The sequence below is a fragment of the Nicotiana tabacum genome, chromosome 7 (assembly GCF_000715075.1).
Source record: "Nicotiana tabacum cultivar K326 chromosome 7, ASM71507v2, whole genome shotgun sequence".
Lineage (NCBI taxonomy): Eukaryota > Viridiplantae > Streptophyta > Magnoliopsida > Solanales > Solanaceae > Nicotiana > Nicotiana tabacum.
Window position 1 is genome coordinate 172,854,899 of NC_134086.1, and position 11,879 is coordinate 172,866,777.

Sequence of the window (11,879 nt, forward strand, 5' to 3'; positions counted from 1 at the left end):
CCAAGAAACTGAAAAATTTCTTATGGGACTTAGAGCATTACTTCGCTACTGCTCACATCCTGGAGAAGGATAAAGTGACTATGAGGTGCGTTATTTTAGAGGAGATACAATATTGTGGTGGCATATGAAAAATACAGATGATGAAAGTGCTGGCAGGCCCAAGGTTGACACTTGGGAGAAACTTCGTGACGCGCTGAGGGATAAGTTCTTGCCTAACAACTCGTCTTGGGTTGCTAGGGATCACTTGAAGCGGTTGAGACAGACTGGTTCCATTCGAGACTATGTGAAAGATTTTTCATCTTTGTGTCTAGACATACAAAACATGTCGGATGAGGATAAATTTCACAATTTCATTTTTGGAATGCAAGGAGGGGCACAAAACGAAATTCGTAGGCAGAAAGTTAAAGATCTGCCTAATGCAATTATGGCAACATATGCATTGGTGGATTTTCACTCAAAGGTCTAACTTCTGATCCTGCCTCTTCTTCTAAGTCAAAGAAAAATGAGAAGGGTAAAGATTGGAAGAAGGACAATCGGGAGCAGGATGGAAATGACAAAGGCAAGAGCAATATGGGTGCTTCTTCATAAAAAACAAACAGGCTAATGGGTGGTGAAAAGGTTTGTTGGACATGTCAAAAACCTGGACATCATGCACGAAACTGTCCAAATCAAGGAAGATTAATGCTCTTCTTGCTGAAGAGGAGAAACAAGGAAAGGAACTGGAAGTTGCTGCCTATGTGAATCCATTGCGGCTGTTGGACACTTTGGCTTGTGTGACTATGGCGAATGATGAAGAATATGCTGCCAAGGAATAAGTTGCATACGTGAATGCTACGGGGGATAATTTGGCTGATGCTTATTCCACACTAATGTATGTGGATCTGAAAATCAAAAATAACAGTGTCATGACAATGGTTGATACTGGAGCCACGCACACCTTTGTTACCTGTAGAACTGTTTAAGAGTATAGACTGCAAGTGATAAAGTGTCTGACGAAGATGAAGGCTGTGAACTCAAAGGCGCAACCTGGTTATGGAGTGGCATTGGATGTCTCGGTGATATTGGGCCATTGGTCTAGAAAGTTCAACATGACTGTTGTGCCATTGGATGACTTCAATGTGCTGTTGGGAATTGATTTTCTAAAGAAGAATAAAGTCGCTCCAATTCCTCATTTAGATGGACTTATGTTCATGGAGGAGAAAAACCCCGGCTTTGTGAAAGGTATTCGGCCCTACGGGGATGAAAAAAAGAACGCCAGGATTGCTTCTTTGATTTTTGCCATTGTATTTGAGAAGGGCTTGAAGAAGGGTGAGGAGACTTACCTCACTACACTCATTAAAGTCAAGCCAGATGTGCAGATTGAGGACCCGAATTGTGTTGGAGATTTGCTGAAGAAATTCAAAGATGTGATGCCTCCAGAATTTCCAAGGGAGTTACTGATAAGTTAAGATTTTAACATATTTTATTCCCCTACTTGCCTATTCTTTGATCATATATTGTTATAAAATAGTCCTAAAAGGCTTACAAGTTGTGCTTGATTGCAGGTTTGATCGATAAAGTAACGAACTGTCAAAGATTGGCTCAAAAAAAGGAGTGAAACCTGCTCAAGTATCAAAGACCAAGAAATTTAAGAAAAGAAGGCCTAGTGCGGACCGCACAAAATGGAATGCGGCCGCACTAGGTGGTTCAGAGAGTTGGTGATTTAGGCTAGAAGAAGAGCGGCCGCAGTACACATCTCGCGGTCTGCGGTGAAGGCTCCGCGACCGCACTACTCTTTTGTGCGGTCCGCGGTTATGAGATTCAGAGAGATGAAGTTTTCAAAGTCGGTGCCATGTGGTCCGCGGTCGTGAGTGCGCGTACCGCACCAGCTCCCTCTGCGGTCGCAGTCCATTTTACGCGGTCCGCGGAGCCTAAGTTCAGAGAAGCAAAAGTGAGCCCAGTGCGGCCGCAGTCCATTTAATGCGGCTCACACTGACCCCGCATGTGTATTTTTGTCCAGTTTTTCCATCTTAGTATAAATAGAACATTTTAACATTTTTTAGGTATTCAGATATATCAGTTGATAGCTGCGCTCGTGAGACCGACTTTTGTAGCCATTTTTGGCACTTTTGCTTTACATTTACAACAAATTCTTGTATATTAATTTTAGCAATTAATTAATATGCTTAGTTCTTCATCTATTTCTTCAATTTCTTTATCTAGCATGAGTAGATAAACCCATTAGCTAGGGTTGTGGCTCAACCCTAGTGTGGAAAATTGATGGGTGTTGCCATCTAGTGTGAGATTGACTATGGGTGTTTGCTATTTGGGTTGGTTTTATGTTTTAATCTAGAATTGGTGGTTGCAAACACTGATTCAAGCCTTGTGGGTTTAATTCTTCTTGATAAAGAGAGTCTATGACCTCAAAATTAACCCAACAAGGAATTGGGATGGACTCATGAGAAATGATAGTCCCAATTAACGGGCTAAACCTCGAGAGAGTAATTACCCTACTTGAACCCTAGTTGCTTGGTCTAATTTGCCTACCCATTTGGTCTCAAGAGAGTCAATTGGGCAAAATCACTCTCTCTACCGAGAGGTGTGAGAGTGGGTAAAATTGTGCAACGGTTATAACATAAGCCCTAATTATGTCAATCGAACCTTAGTAACATCTACCCGTCAATTAGCCACCTAGGTAGTGTTACGACCCTAGTGCCCTTCTTCCCATTAGATACAACTTAGCAATATTCTCGTAGCATAATTTAGAGTTAATTAATAGTTTTATAAAAATAGTTATAATTTGAAAACCCGAAAATATTTGAAGTGACATTAGGAGTAAAACACATCTCTAGGATAGATAGACAATCCAACTCCATTACTATCTCCCTGAGGAAATCGATCCCAACCTTCATATCGGGTAAAAGCTATTGCGACCCGCTCTTCTTACCTTAGTGTAGCGTCGAGTTGGCTACGATCACTTTTTGGCGCCGTTGCCGGGGAGCTTATGGTGTTGACTATCTGTTTATTTAGTTTTGTGTTTTGCTTCTCTTTCCTTCCTGTTTACTAATTTTGTTTGTGTCGATCAATCAGGTACAAATGGCTCTTAATGCAAATGACCCTCTCGGCAATGTGATAGCGGGGAAGGAGGTAGAGGATCTAGACCAAGATGAGGTCTTACCTCAAGTTCCACGGAGAGGCCGAAATGCCAATGTAAATGCAATTAAGAACAACAATATTCCAGACCCTCCTCTGGCACCACCGAGAGTGGCTCCCAGAGTTTTACCAAATCAAGGATATGCTAGTGCTATTGTTCCTCCCCGAATCCGGGCGGAGAATTTTCAAATCACAAATGTTATGTTGACCTTGCTCGAGCAAAGAGGGTATTTCACGGGCGCCTCCGATCAAAATGCCTACAAGCACTTGAAGGGGTTCGTGGATACATGCTGGGGTAGCAAGCAGACAAACGTGTCCGAGGATGCGTTGATATTGAGGCTTTTCTCATTCTCTCTTCGGGGTAAAGCATTGGATTGGTTGGAAAGGCTCCCCAATTATTCTATTACAACATGGGATGAATTGGCGGATAAATTTATTGCCAAGTTCTTTTCTCCAAGTCATATGGTGGCTCTTCGGGATGAAATTCTAGCTTTCAAGCAAGAGCCAACAGAACCTTTGCATGAGATATGGGAAAGATATAGAACAATGGTAAAAGAGTGCCCTAATAACGACATGACCGAGGCTATGATTCAACAAACCTTTTATCGGGGCATCAACACCACGAATCAATGCATTGTGAACCAATTGGCCGGAGGGAACTTTATGAAACTTTCTTACCAAGAGGCATGTGATGTACTTGATGAAATGGCCGACACCTCTTCGGCATGGCAAAGCCAAGCAAATGTGACCCAAGGTGACCCCATGGTCATCCATTTGCACAAGAAATTTCACGTTCATGGCCAAGCTATTGCCGAGCTTACAACAACTATGAATCAATTGGCAAAGGTGCAATTGCAAAAAGTCCAAAACTCGTGCCAAGTCAATGTAATAGAAGGTGTTTCTATGTTAAAAATGAGGCAAAGAGGACAACAACCTCAAGGTAATTGTGAACAATATGACAACAACAATGATGGTGGTGGTTATTCAAATGAGTGCTATGATGATCAAAGCGAAGAGGTCCAATATGTCAATAACTACCAAGGGAATAGAGGCAACTCTTCGAATCAACAATGACATCCTCAAGGAAATTGGGGCAATCAACAACAAGGCGGAGGTAATTGGAATAACAACAATCAACAACAAGGCGGTGGTAATTGGAATAATAACAACCAAAACAACAATTGGGGTAATCAAAGCAACCAAGGGAATTGGAATGGTAATAACAATAATTGGGGCAACAACAACAATCAAGGAGGGTGGAACAATAGCGGTAACCAAGGCAACCGGGGGTAAGGTTTTCAAAGGCCCCCCATGTACCAACAACCGAACAATCCGCCCCCCTTTTCCTTCTCAAGGTCCGAGTTCTTCCGGTAGTGATATAGGGAGAATTAAAAGCATGTTCGAGCAAATGATGAAAAAGAACCAAGATTCTGATGCCCAATTAGCTTCTCATAACACATCTATCCGAAACATGGAGGTGCAATTAGGACAAATCTCTCAAGCATTGAATACTCATCCCAAGGATGCTCTACCAAGTGATACGGTGGTGAACCCGAAGGGTGGGAATAATATTCATGTGATGGCGGTTACAACAAGAAGTGGGAGAGGCAGTGATGTGAATGCCTCAAAGCAAAAGCAAGATATGGATGAAAATGTCGAGTTACGGAATGATGATGTACCTTTGACTGTTGATGATATGGTTAATCAAAATGTGAACAATGATGTGCGGATTGATATTGATGATGAAGCCGAGGTAGAGACTCAAGATGTCGTAAACCCGTCTAGGGAACACGTGATTGCCATGCCCGAGCCGGTTGTACAAAAGGCCAAGGCACCTTTGCCTAGGCCACCTCCACCTTATCCTCAACGGTTAGCAAAGCAAAAGAGTGACAATAAATTCAAAAAGTTCATTGACATGATGAAGAGCCTCACAATCAATGTGCCTTTGGTGGAGGCACTTGAGCAAATGCCGGGGTACGCTAAGTTCATGAAAGATTTGGTAACAAAGAAAGGTCGATGGAGTGCGAAACAATTAAAGTGACTCATCAAGTGAGTGCCATAGTGCATTCAATGGCACTCAAGCTTGAGGACCCCGGAGCCTTTACTATCCCTTGTACTATCGGAAGTGCGGATTTTGCCAAGGCCCTTTGTGACTTGGGGGCTAGCATAAATTTGATGTCGTACTCAGTCTTCAAGACTTTGGGAATTGGACAACCTCGACCTATCTCAATGAGACTTCAAATGGCGGATCGATCGATGAAGCGACCTTTGGGCATAATCGATGATGTACTTGTTCGAGTGCATAAGTTTATATTGTCGGCCGACTTTGTCATATTGGATTGTGAGATGGACTTTGAAGTGTCGATTATTCTTGATAGACCTTTCCTAGCTACGGGGAAGACATTGGTTAATGTTGAAGCAGGTGAGTTGACTTTTCGAGTGGGGGATGAGAAGGTGGTATTCCATGTTTTCAAATCAATGAGACAACCCAATAGCACGGAGGTGTGTTCATTTTTGGACATTGTCACCGCTGTGATAGTGGATGACACAAGTTCCATGATCCATGTCGAAGAACCCCTTGAGGTCATGCTTCTTAATATGGATGTCAATGATGATGCTAGTAGAGTGGAGTGCGTGAATGCATTGCATGGTATGGGTCCATATTCTTATGAGCCTAGATGGCTATCTTTGGATCTTGAAAACCGTAAAACTCCACCAAGAAAGCCGTCAATTGAGGAGCCACCGGTGTTGGAGTTGAAGCTACTTCCTCAACACCTCAGGTATGAATTCTTGGGTTCAAATTCTACTTTACCTGTTATTCTTTCTTTTTGCCTTACTAACATGCAGGTTGAGGCCACCTTGGCGGTTCTTCAAAAGTGGAAAAGGGCAATCGGATGGACTCTAGCTGATATTCGGGGAATAAGCCACGCATTTTGCATGCACAAAATCATCTTGGAGGAGGATGCAAAGCCTTCCTTGGAGCATCAAAGAAGATTAAATGAGGCGATGTAAGATGTGGTGAAGAAAGATGTTATCAAGTGGCTAGATGCTGGGGTAGTTTATCCTATTTCTGACAGTTCGTGGACTTCTCCGGTGCAGTGTGTTCTAAAGAAGGGTGGTATGACCGTGGTGACCAATGATAACAATGAGCTCATTCCCACTAGAACGGTCACCGAGTGGAGAGTTTGTATGGATTACCGGAAGCTGAACAAGGTGACTAGAAAAGATCACTTCCCATTGCCATTCCTTGACCAAATGCTTGATCGTCTTGCGAGCCGGGTTTTCTATTGCTTTATGGATGGTTAATCGGGGTACAATCAAATTCTAGTTGCCCCGGAGGACCAAGAGAAGACCACCTTTACATGTCCTTATGGCACATTCGCCTTCTCTAGAATGCCATTTGGATTGTGTAATGCTCCGGCGACCTTCCAACATTGCATGATGGCTATTTTTACCGACATGGAGGAGGATATCTTGGAGGTCTTCATGGATGATTTTAGCGTGGTTGGGGATTCTTTTGAGGAGTGCTTGGTAAACTTGGATAGAGTGTTGGCCCGATGTGAAGACACCAACCTTTTTCTCAATTGGGAAAAGTGCCATTTTATGGTAGAAGGAGGTATAGTGCTGGGTCACAAGATCTCGAAGCGAGGAATTGAAGTTGATAAGGACAAGATTAAGGTTATTTTGAGGCTCCCTCCCCTACTTCTGTCAAAGGGGCGAGGAGTTTCCTTGGGCACGCGGGTTTCTACCGGAGGTTCATAAAGGATTTTTCTAAAGTGGTACATCCGTTGTGCAAGTTTCTAGAGAAAGATGAAAAGTTCTTGTTCGATGAGAGTTGTATGCAATCATTCAAGCTTCTCAAGCTCACCAAATTGGAGCTTGCCTTTTGAGCTCATGTGTGATGCTAGTGACGTTGCGGTTGAGGCTGTTTTGGGCCAAAGAATCAACAAGATGTTTCATCAGGTGTACTACGCAAGCAAACCCATGTATGAGGCTCAAAGAAACTATACAGTCATCGAGAAAGAATTGTTGGATATTGTGTTTGCTATGGAAAAGTTTCGACCTTACCTTGTGGGGGCCAAAGTTATAGTGCACACCGATCACGCCGCCCTTAGGCATTTGATGACCAAGAAAGACTCCAAGGTGAGATTGATGAGATGGGTATTACTTCTTCAAGAGTTTGATTTAGAAATTGTTGACCGGAAGGGTAGTGAGAATCAAGTGGCGGACCACTTGTCCCATTTGGAGGAGGAGGGGAGGCGTTGTGACAGCCTTGAGATCAATGATTCATTTCCCTATGAACAACTCCTTGCGGTTTCAATGAAAGATATGCCATGGTTTGCCGATGTTGCCAATTACCTTGTGACCGGAATAATCCCGTGTGAGCTCTCTTCTAACCAAAAGAAAAAGCTCAAGAGGGATAGTTTGGATTTCTATTGGGATGAGCCGTACTTGTTCAAGATTTGCACGGATGGTGTGATTCGTATATGTGTCCCGGAGGAAGAACAATTAAGTATCCTAGAGGCCTGCCATTCTTCACCCTATGGTGGCCATCATGGCGGGGCGAGAATGGCTTTTAAAGTGCTTAGTTGCGGATATTATTGGCCCACCTTGTTCAAAAATGCGGGTGATTTGGTAAAGAGATATGATGAGCGCCAAAGAGCCGGCGGAATTTCAAAAAGGGATGAGATGCCCCTCAATACAATTCTCGAAGTGGATATTTTTGATGTTTGGGGCATAGATTTCATGGGTCTTTTTGTGAGCTCTTATGGGAACACTTACATTCTCGTGGCGGTGGACTATGTCTCAAAATGGGTTGAAGTCGTGGCTTTGCCCAACAATGAAGCCCGGAATGTTGTGGCATTTTTGAAAAAGAGTATCTTCACAAGGTTTGGCACTCCTCGTGCTATCATTAGTAATGGGGGGTCTCACTTTTGCAACAAGGCTTTCGACACATTACTTTCTAAGTACGGTGTCAATAATAAGGTTTCGACCCCCTATCATCCTCAAGCTAGTGACCAAGTGGAAGTCTCCAATAGAGAAATTAAGAGTATCTTGTCTAAAACTATCAATGCTAATAGGACCGATTGGTTGAAAAAGTTGGATGACGCTCTTTGGGCTTATCGAACGGCTTACAAAACTCCAATTGGTATGTCATCGTATAGGTTGGTGTTTGGAAAAGTTTGTCATCTTCCTATGGAATTAGAGCACAAGGCCATGTGGGCTTTGAGGAAGTTGAACTTAGAATGGGATGTTGCGGCAAATCTGCGGGTTGAACAACTTAATGAGCTTGATGAGTTTAGATTCCATGCCTACTCCAGCTCATCCTTGTACAAGGACAAAATGAAGTACCTTCACGACAAATATGCTCGGGGTAAGGAGTTCAAGGTTGGAGATATGGTTCTCTTGTTTAATTCCCGGTTATGTCTATTTCCGGGTAAGCTCAAGTCAAAGTGGAGTGGGCCGTTTGAAGTTGTGTTCGTGACCCCATTTGGTGCTCTTGATCTTAGGAACAAGAATGGTGAAGTATTTAGAGTCAATGGACATCGGGTCAAGCATTATCTTAGGAAATTTGATGATGGACACGTGGTGGCACTTCTCCATCTAAAGTGATGTGTTGGTAACATGCGTCGTGCCGCGACGTTAAATCAGGCGCTGCTTGAGAGGCAACCCATGTCTTTTTCTTTTTGTTGTTTTCTGTGTTTTCTTGGTAGTGTAGGTTTGGTTTTTGAGCTAACTGATTGTGAGATGTTGCAGGGATTGAGTTTATGCAGTGTAAAATAGTTTGAAAAAAAAGTGAACAACCTCTGAAGATTGCCAGTGCGACCGCGGTTGCTTTTGTGTGGTCTGCACTGGTGATGGTGAAAAGTGGTGCTCTCTGAAGTTTGCCACCGCGGCCGCATTCCATTTAGTGCGGTCCGCAGTGGACCTCCATGGCCGTGGTCTGTTTTGTGCGTTTCACGGAGGTTGCCTACTCAAGCTTCATTTGAACAAACCCAGTGAGGTCCGCGGTCGATTTTGTGCGGCCGCGCTGGTAGGTAAGTCTGGGTCCCACTATTTTTCTATAAATAGAACCCATGGGTCACTATTTACCCTTTTCGAACTTTTTACACTCAGACCCCTAAAAACTATTATTCACTCTCTCTTCTGATAGTAATTCTTGCTTAACCTGATTAATTGTATCTCAACATCACAATCTGGTAACATTTCATCATCTTTCTTTGTTTTATATTATAATTTCGTTTTGTTTTTCATGCCCAGTAGCTAGAGTCTCTTCTTCTTCCCATTTTTATTTCATTTGTTAGCCAATAAATGTGTAATGGTTGGATATTGTGTGTTTAGAGACCTTTGTGAACTGGGTAAAAGGAGTAGTGACAAGTTAGGTGGAAAACTTGAAAACAAATAGCAAAAAAAATTTAAGCCCTAACTTAATGCCTCTGAAAAACACTCTCCGCGACCCGCGATCGCTTTTGTGCGGTCCGCGGTGCCCTAACACGGTCCGCATTACCATTTTGCGTGGACCGTGGTGCCCGAGTGACTGAAAGTAAACCTATGCCCAGCGCGGCCACATTGCACTTTATGTGGTCCGCGCTGGGCCACCGCGGCCGCGGTGCTACTTTGTGCGGGCTGCGGTGATTGGATTTAGAGAGGTGGTGTTACATTCCTTACCTCAGTGCGGATCGCGGTCGCTTTGTGCGGTCCGCAGTGCCCTGAATCGGACGCACTACTGTTTGTGCGGGCCGCGGTGAGGAGATTCAGAGAGATATTTTCAGGGGTCTTATCCCCATGCGGACCACGAATGCCTTTGCGCGGTGCTCCCACTACGGCCGCACTCCTGTTTGTGCGGGACACGGTGCTCTGTTCTGTAACTGTTTCTACAACATGTAATCTAATGTCTGCAGTTCAATTTCAACACTTGTTTCACTGCCTGTGCTGATACTAACCATGTTAGATGTGTATGTTTGCAGATAATGGTCAAACAACGAGGTGGAGGTGGTAAACAACCCAGGCGAGGTAATTCCTCCTAGAGAGGGAAGCAAAGGATGGTAAAACGTACTCCCCAGGCTAGAAAAAACATAAAAGAAATGAGTAAAGCAATCAAAGCAGCTGATAGAGCCAATGACAACTCGGGGAATGAGTATGAGCCATCACTGGAGATCTCTTCAGATTCAGTCCCTCTTTACATCCCGTATCCAGAAAACGCCATACACAAAGACACTCATCCATCTTCCCCCATTGCTCGAGCCTCAATCAACATTTCTTCTGGGTCGTCTGAGGGCTTAGCAGCAGGTAGTGGGGATGAATACTCTACCTCTCCCACAATGTCACTATCTGGAGAAGGTGCTAAGGGTGATGAGGGAGATAGGGAGTTACCTGGGGGTGGTGTGCCTCAAGTTGGGGGGTTAACCGGACTAGGAATCCCGCTATTTAGGAAGATATATTCGTCAGCCAAGTGGCGTTCCACAAGTTTAAAGAATGGTGGCCGTCATGGAAGTTGATTCTTGAGAGGAGCTTCATTGGCAAAGACCTTCTACCCCTACACCCCAATGTGCATAGACAGTTTCAGGCTCGAGTGGGTTGGGAGTTCTTTAAAGACAATTGTGTGAAGGCGAATGAGTATATGTTCAAGGAGTTCTATAGCAATGTGGCCCACATCTTGAAGGGCACTAAGGTGACCAAAGTGAGAAACAAAAATGTGGTATTTACCGAGAAGGCACTGAATGAATACTTGAGGTTCAATGATTAAGATGAGTCCCTTTACAATGAAAAGTTAGCAATAGGTGAGGAGGTTCGTCCGTGGTTAGCTTCATACCTGGCAATCCCAGTTACGGTTCTAGAGTGGCGACAAACAGGGGCCAAAATACTTCGGAGAACTTTCAACTTTGGGGCTAGAGGGTGGTTGACTTTCGTGTGCAGTCGGCTCGACCCCACTACCCATGATCAGACTATTCCACTTGCCCAGGCCATTCTTGTTGCTTCTATTATGGCGAGATATCCTATCAATGTGGGCAATGTGATGTCCCACATCATTTCTGCAGTGGGGGTTGAGCATGACCGGAACTACCCTTTTCCCAGCACCCTCACTATGTATTTTCGGGACTTGGAGGTGGAGAAAAGAGCGTTTGACGCCAAGGTTAAACCTGTGGCTCCGTTCTCCTGGTACAGTTTGAAAGGATCAGACAACCCCAAGAACAAAAATTACAAGCCGTCTACTTCTGCCCCAACCGGCCAGTCTGAAGAGCCGGTTGTGGTAGAGCCCTCCACTGAGCCTACTTCCACAGTTGCTGACATGCCTCCCGGACTTTCCACTACTATTGGTCTCTCTACTTCAGCTGGCCCGGGGATTCCATCTTCCCGGGCCCATCATATCACAGCCCACCAACTGAGCCAGACACTTCATAGCTTGAACAACTGGATGCTGACTGCTTCATCCAAGTTCTCCCCTTTGACTTCTACCATTGCGGCTCAGTTGGCACCACAGCCAATGCAGGTGCCCTAGCCTATCGAGGATGCACTTAAGGAGATTCTTGCCAACCAGCAAAAGATCCTCGATTCTCAGGCTGCCTTGGCTAAGGCAGTGGATTCACATGGCAAGGCCCTTAGGGAGATTACTAGGGAACACAAGAAGCTACACAAAACACGGGCTTCCAAGGAGTCTGTGAAGGCACTGAGAGAGGATGTTGACAAACTAATGGCAGACCAACTGCCTTTAGACTTGCTATTTGAGGACCCATCAGTAGCACCAG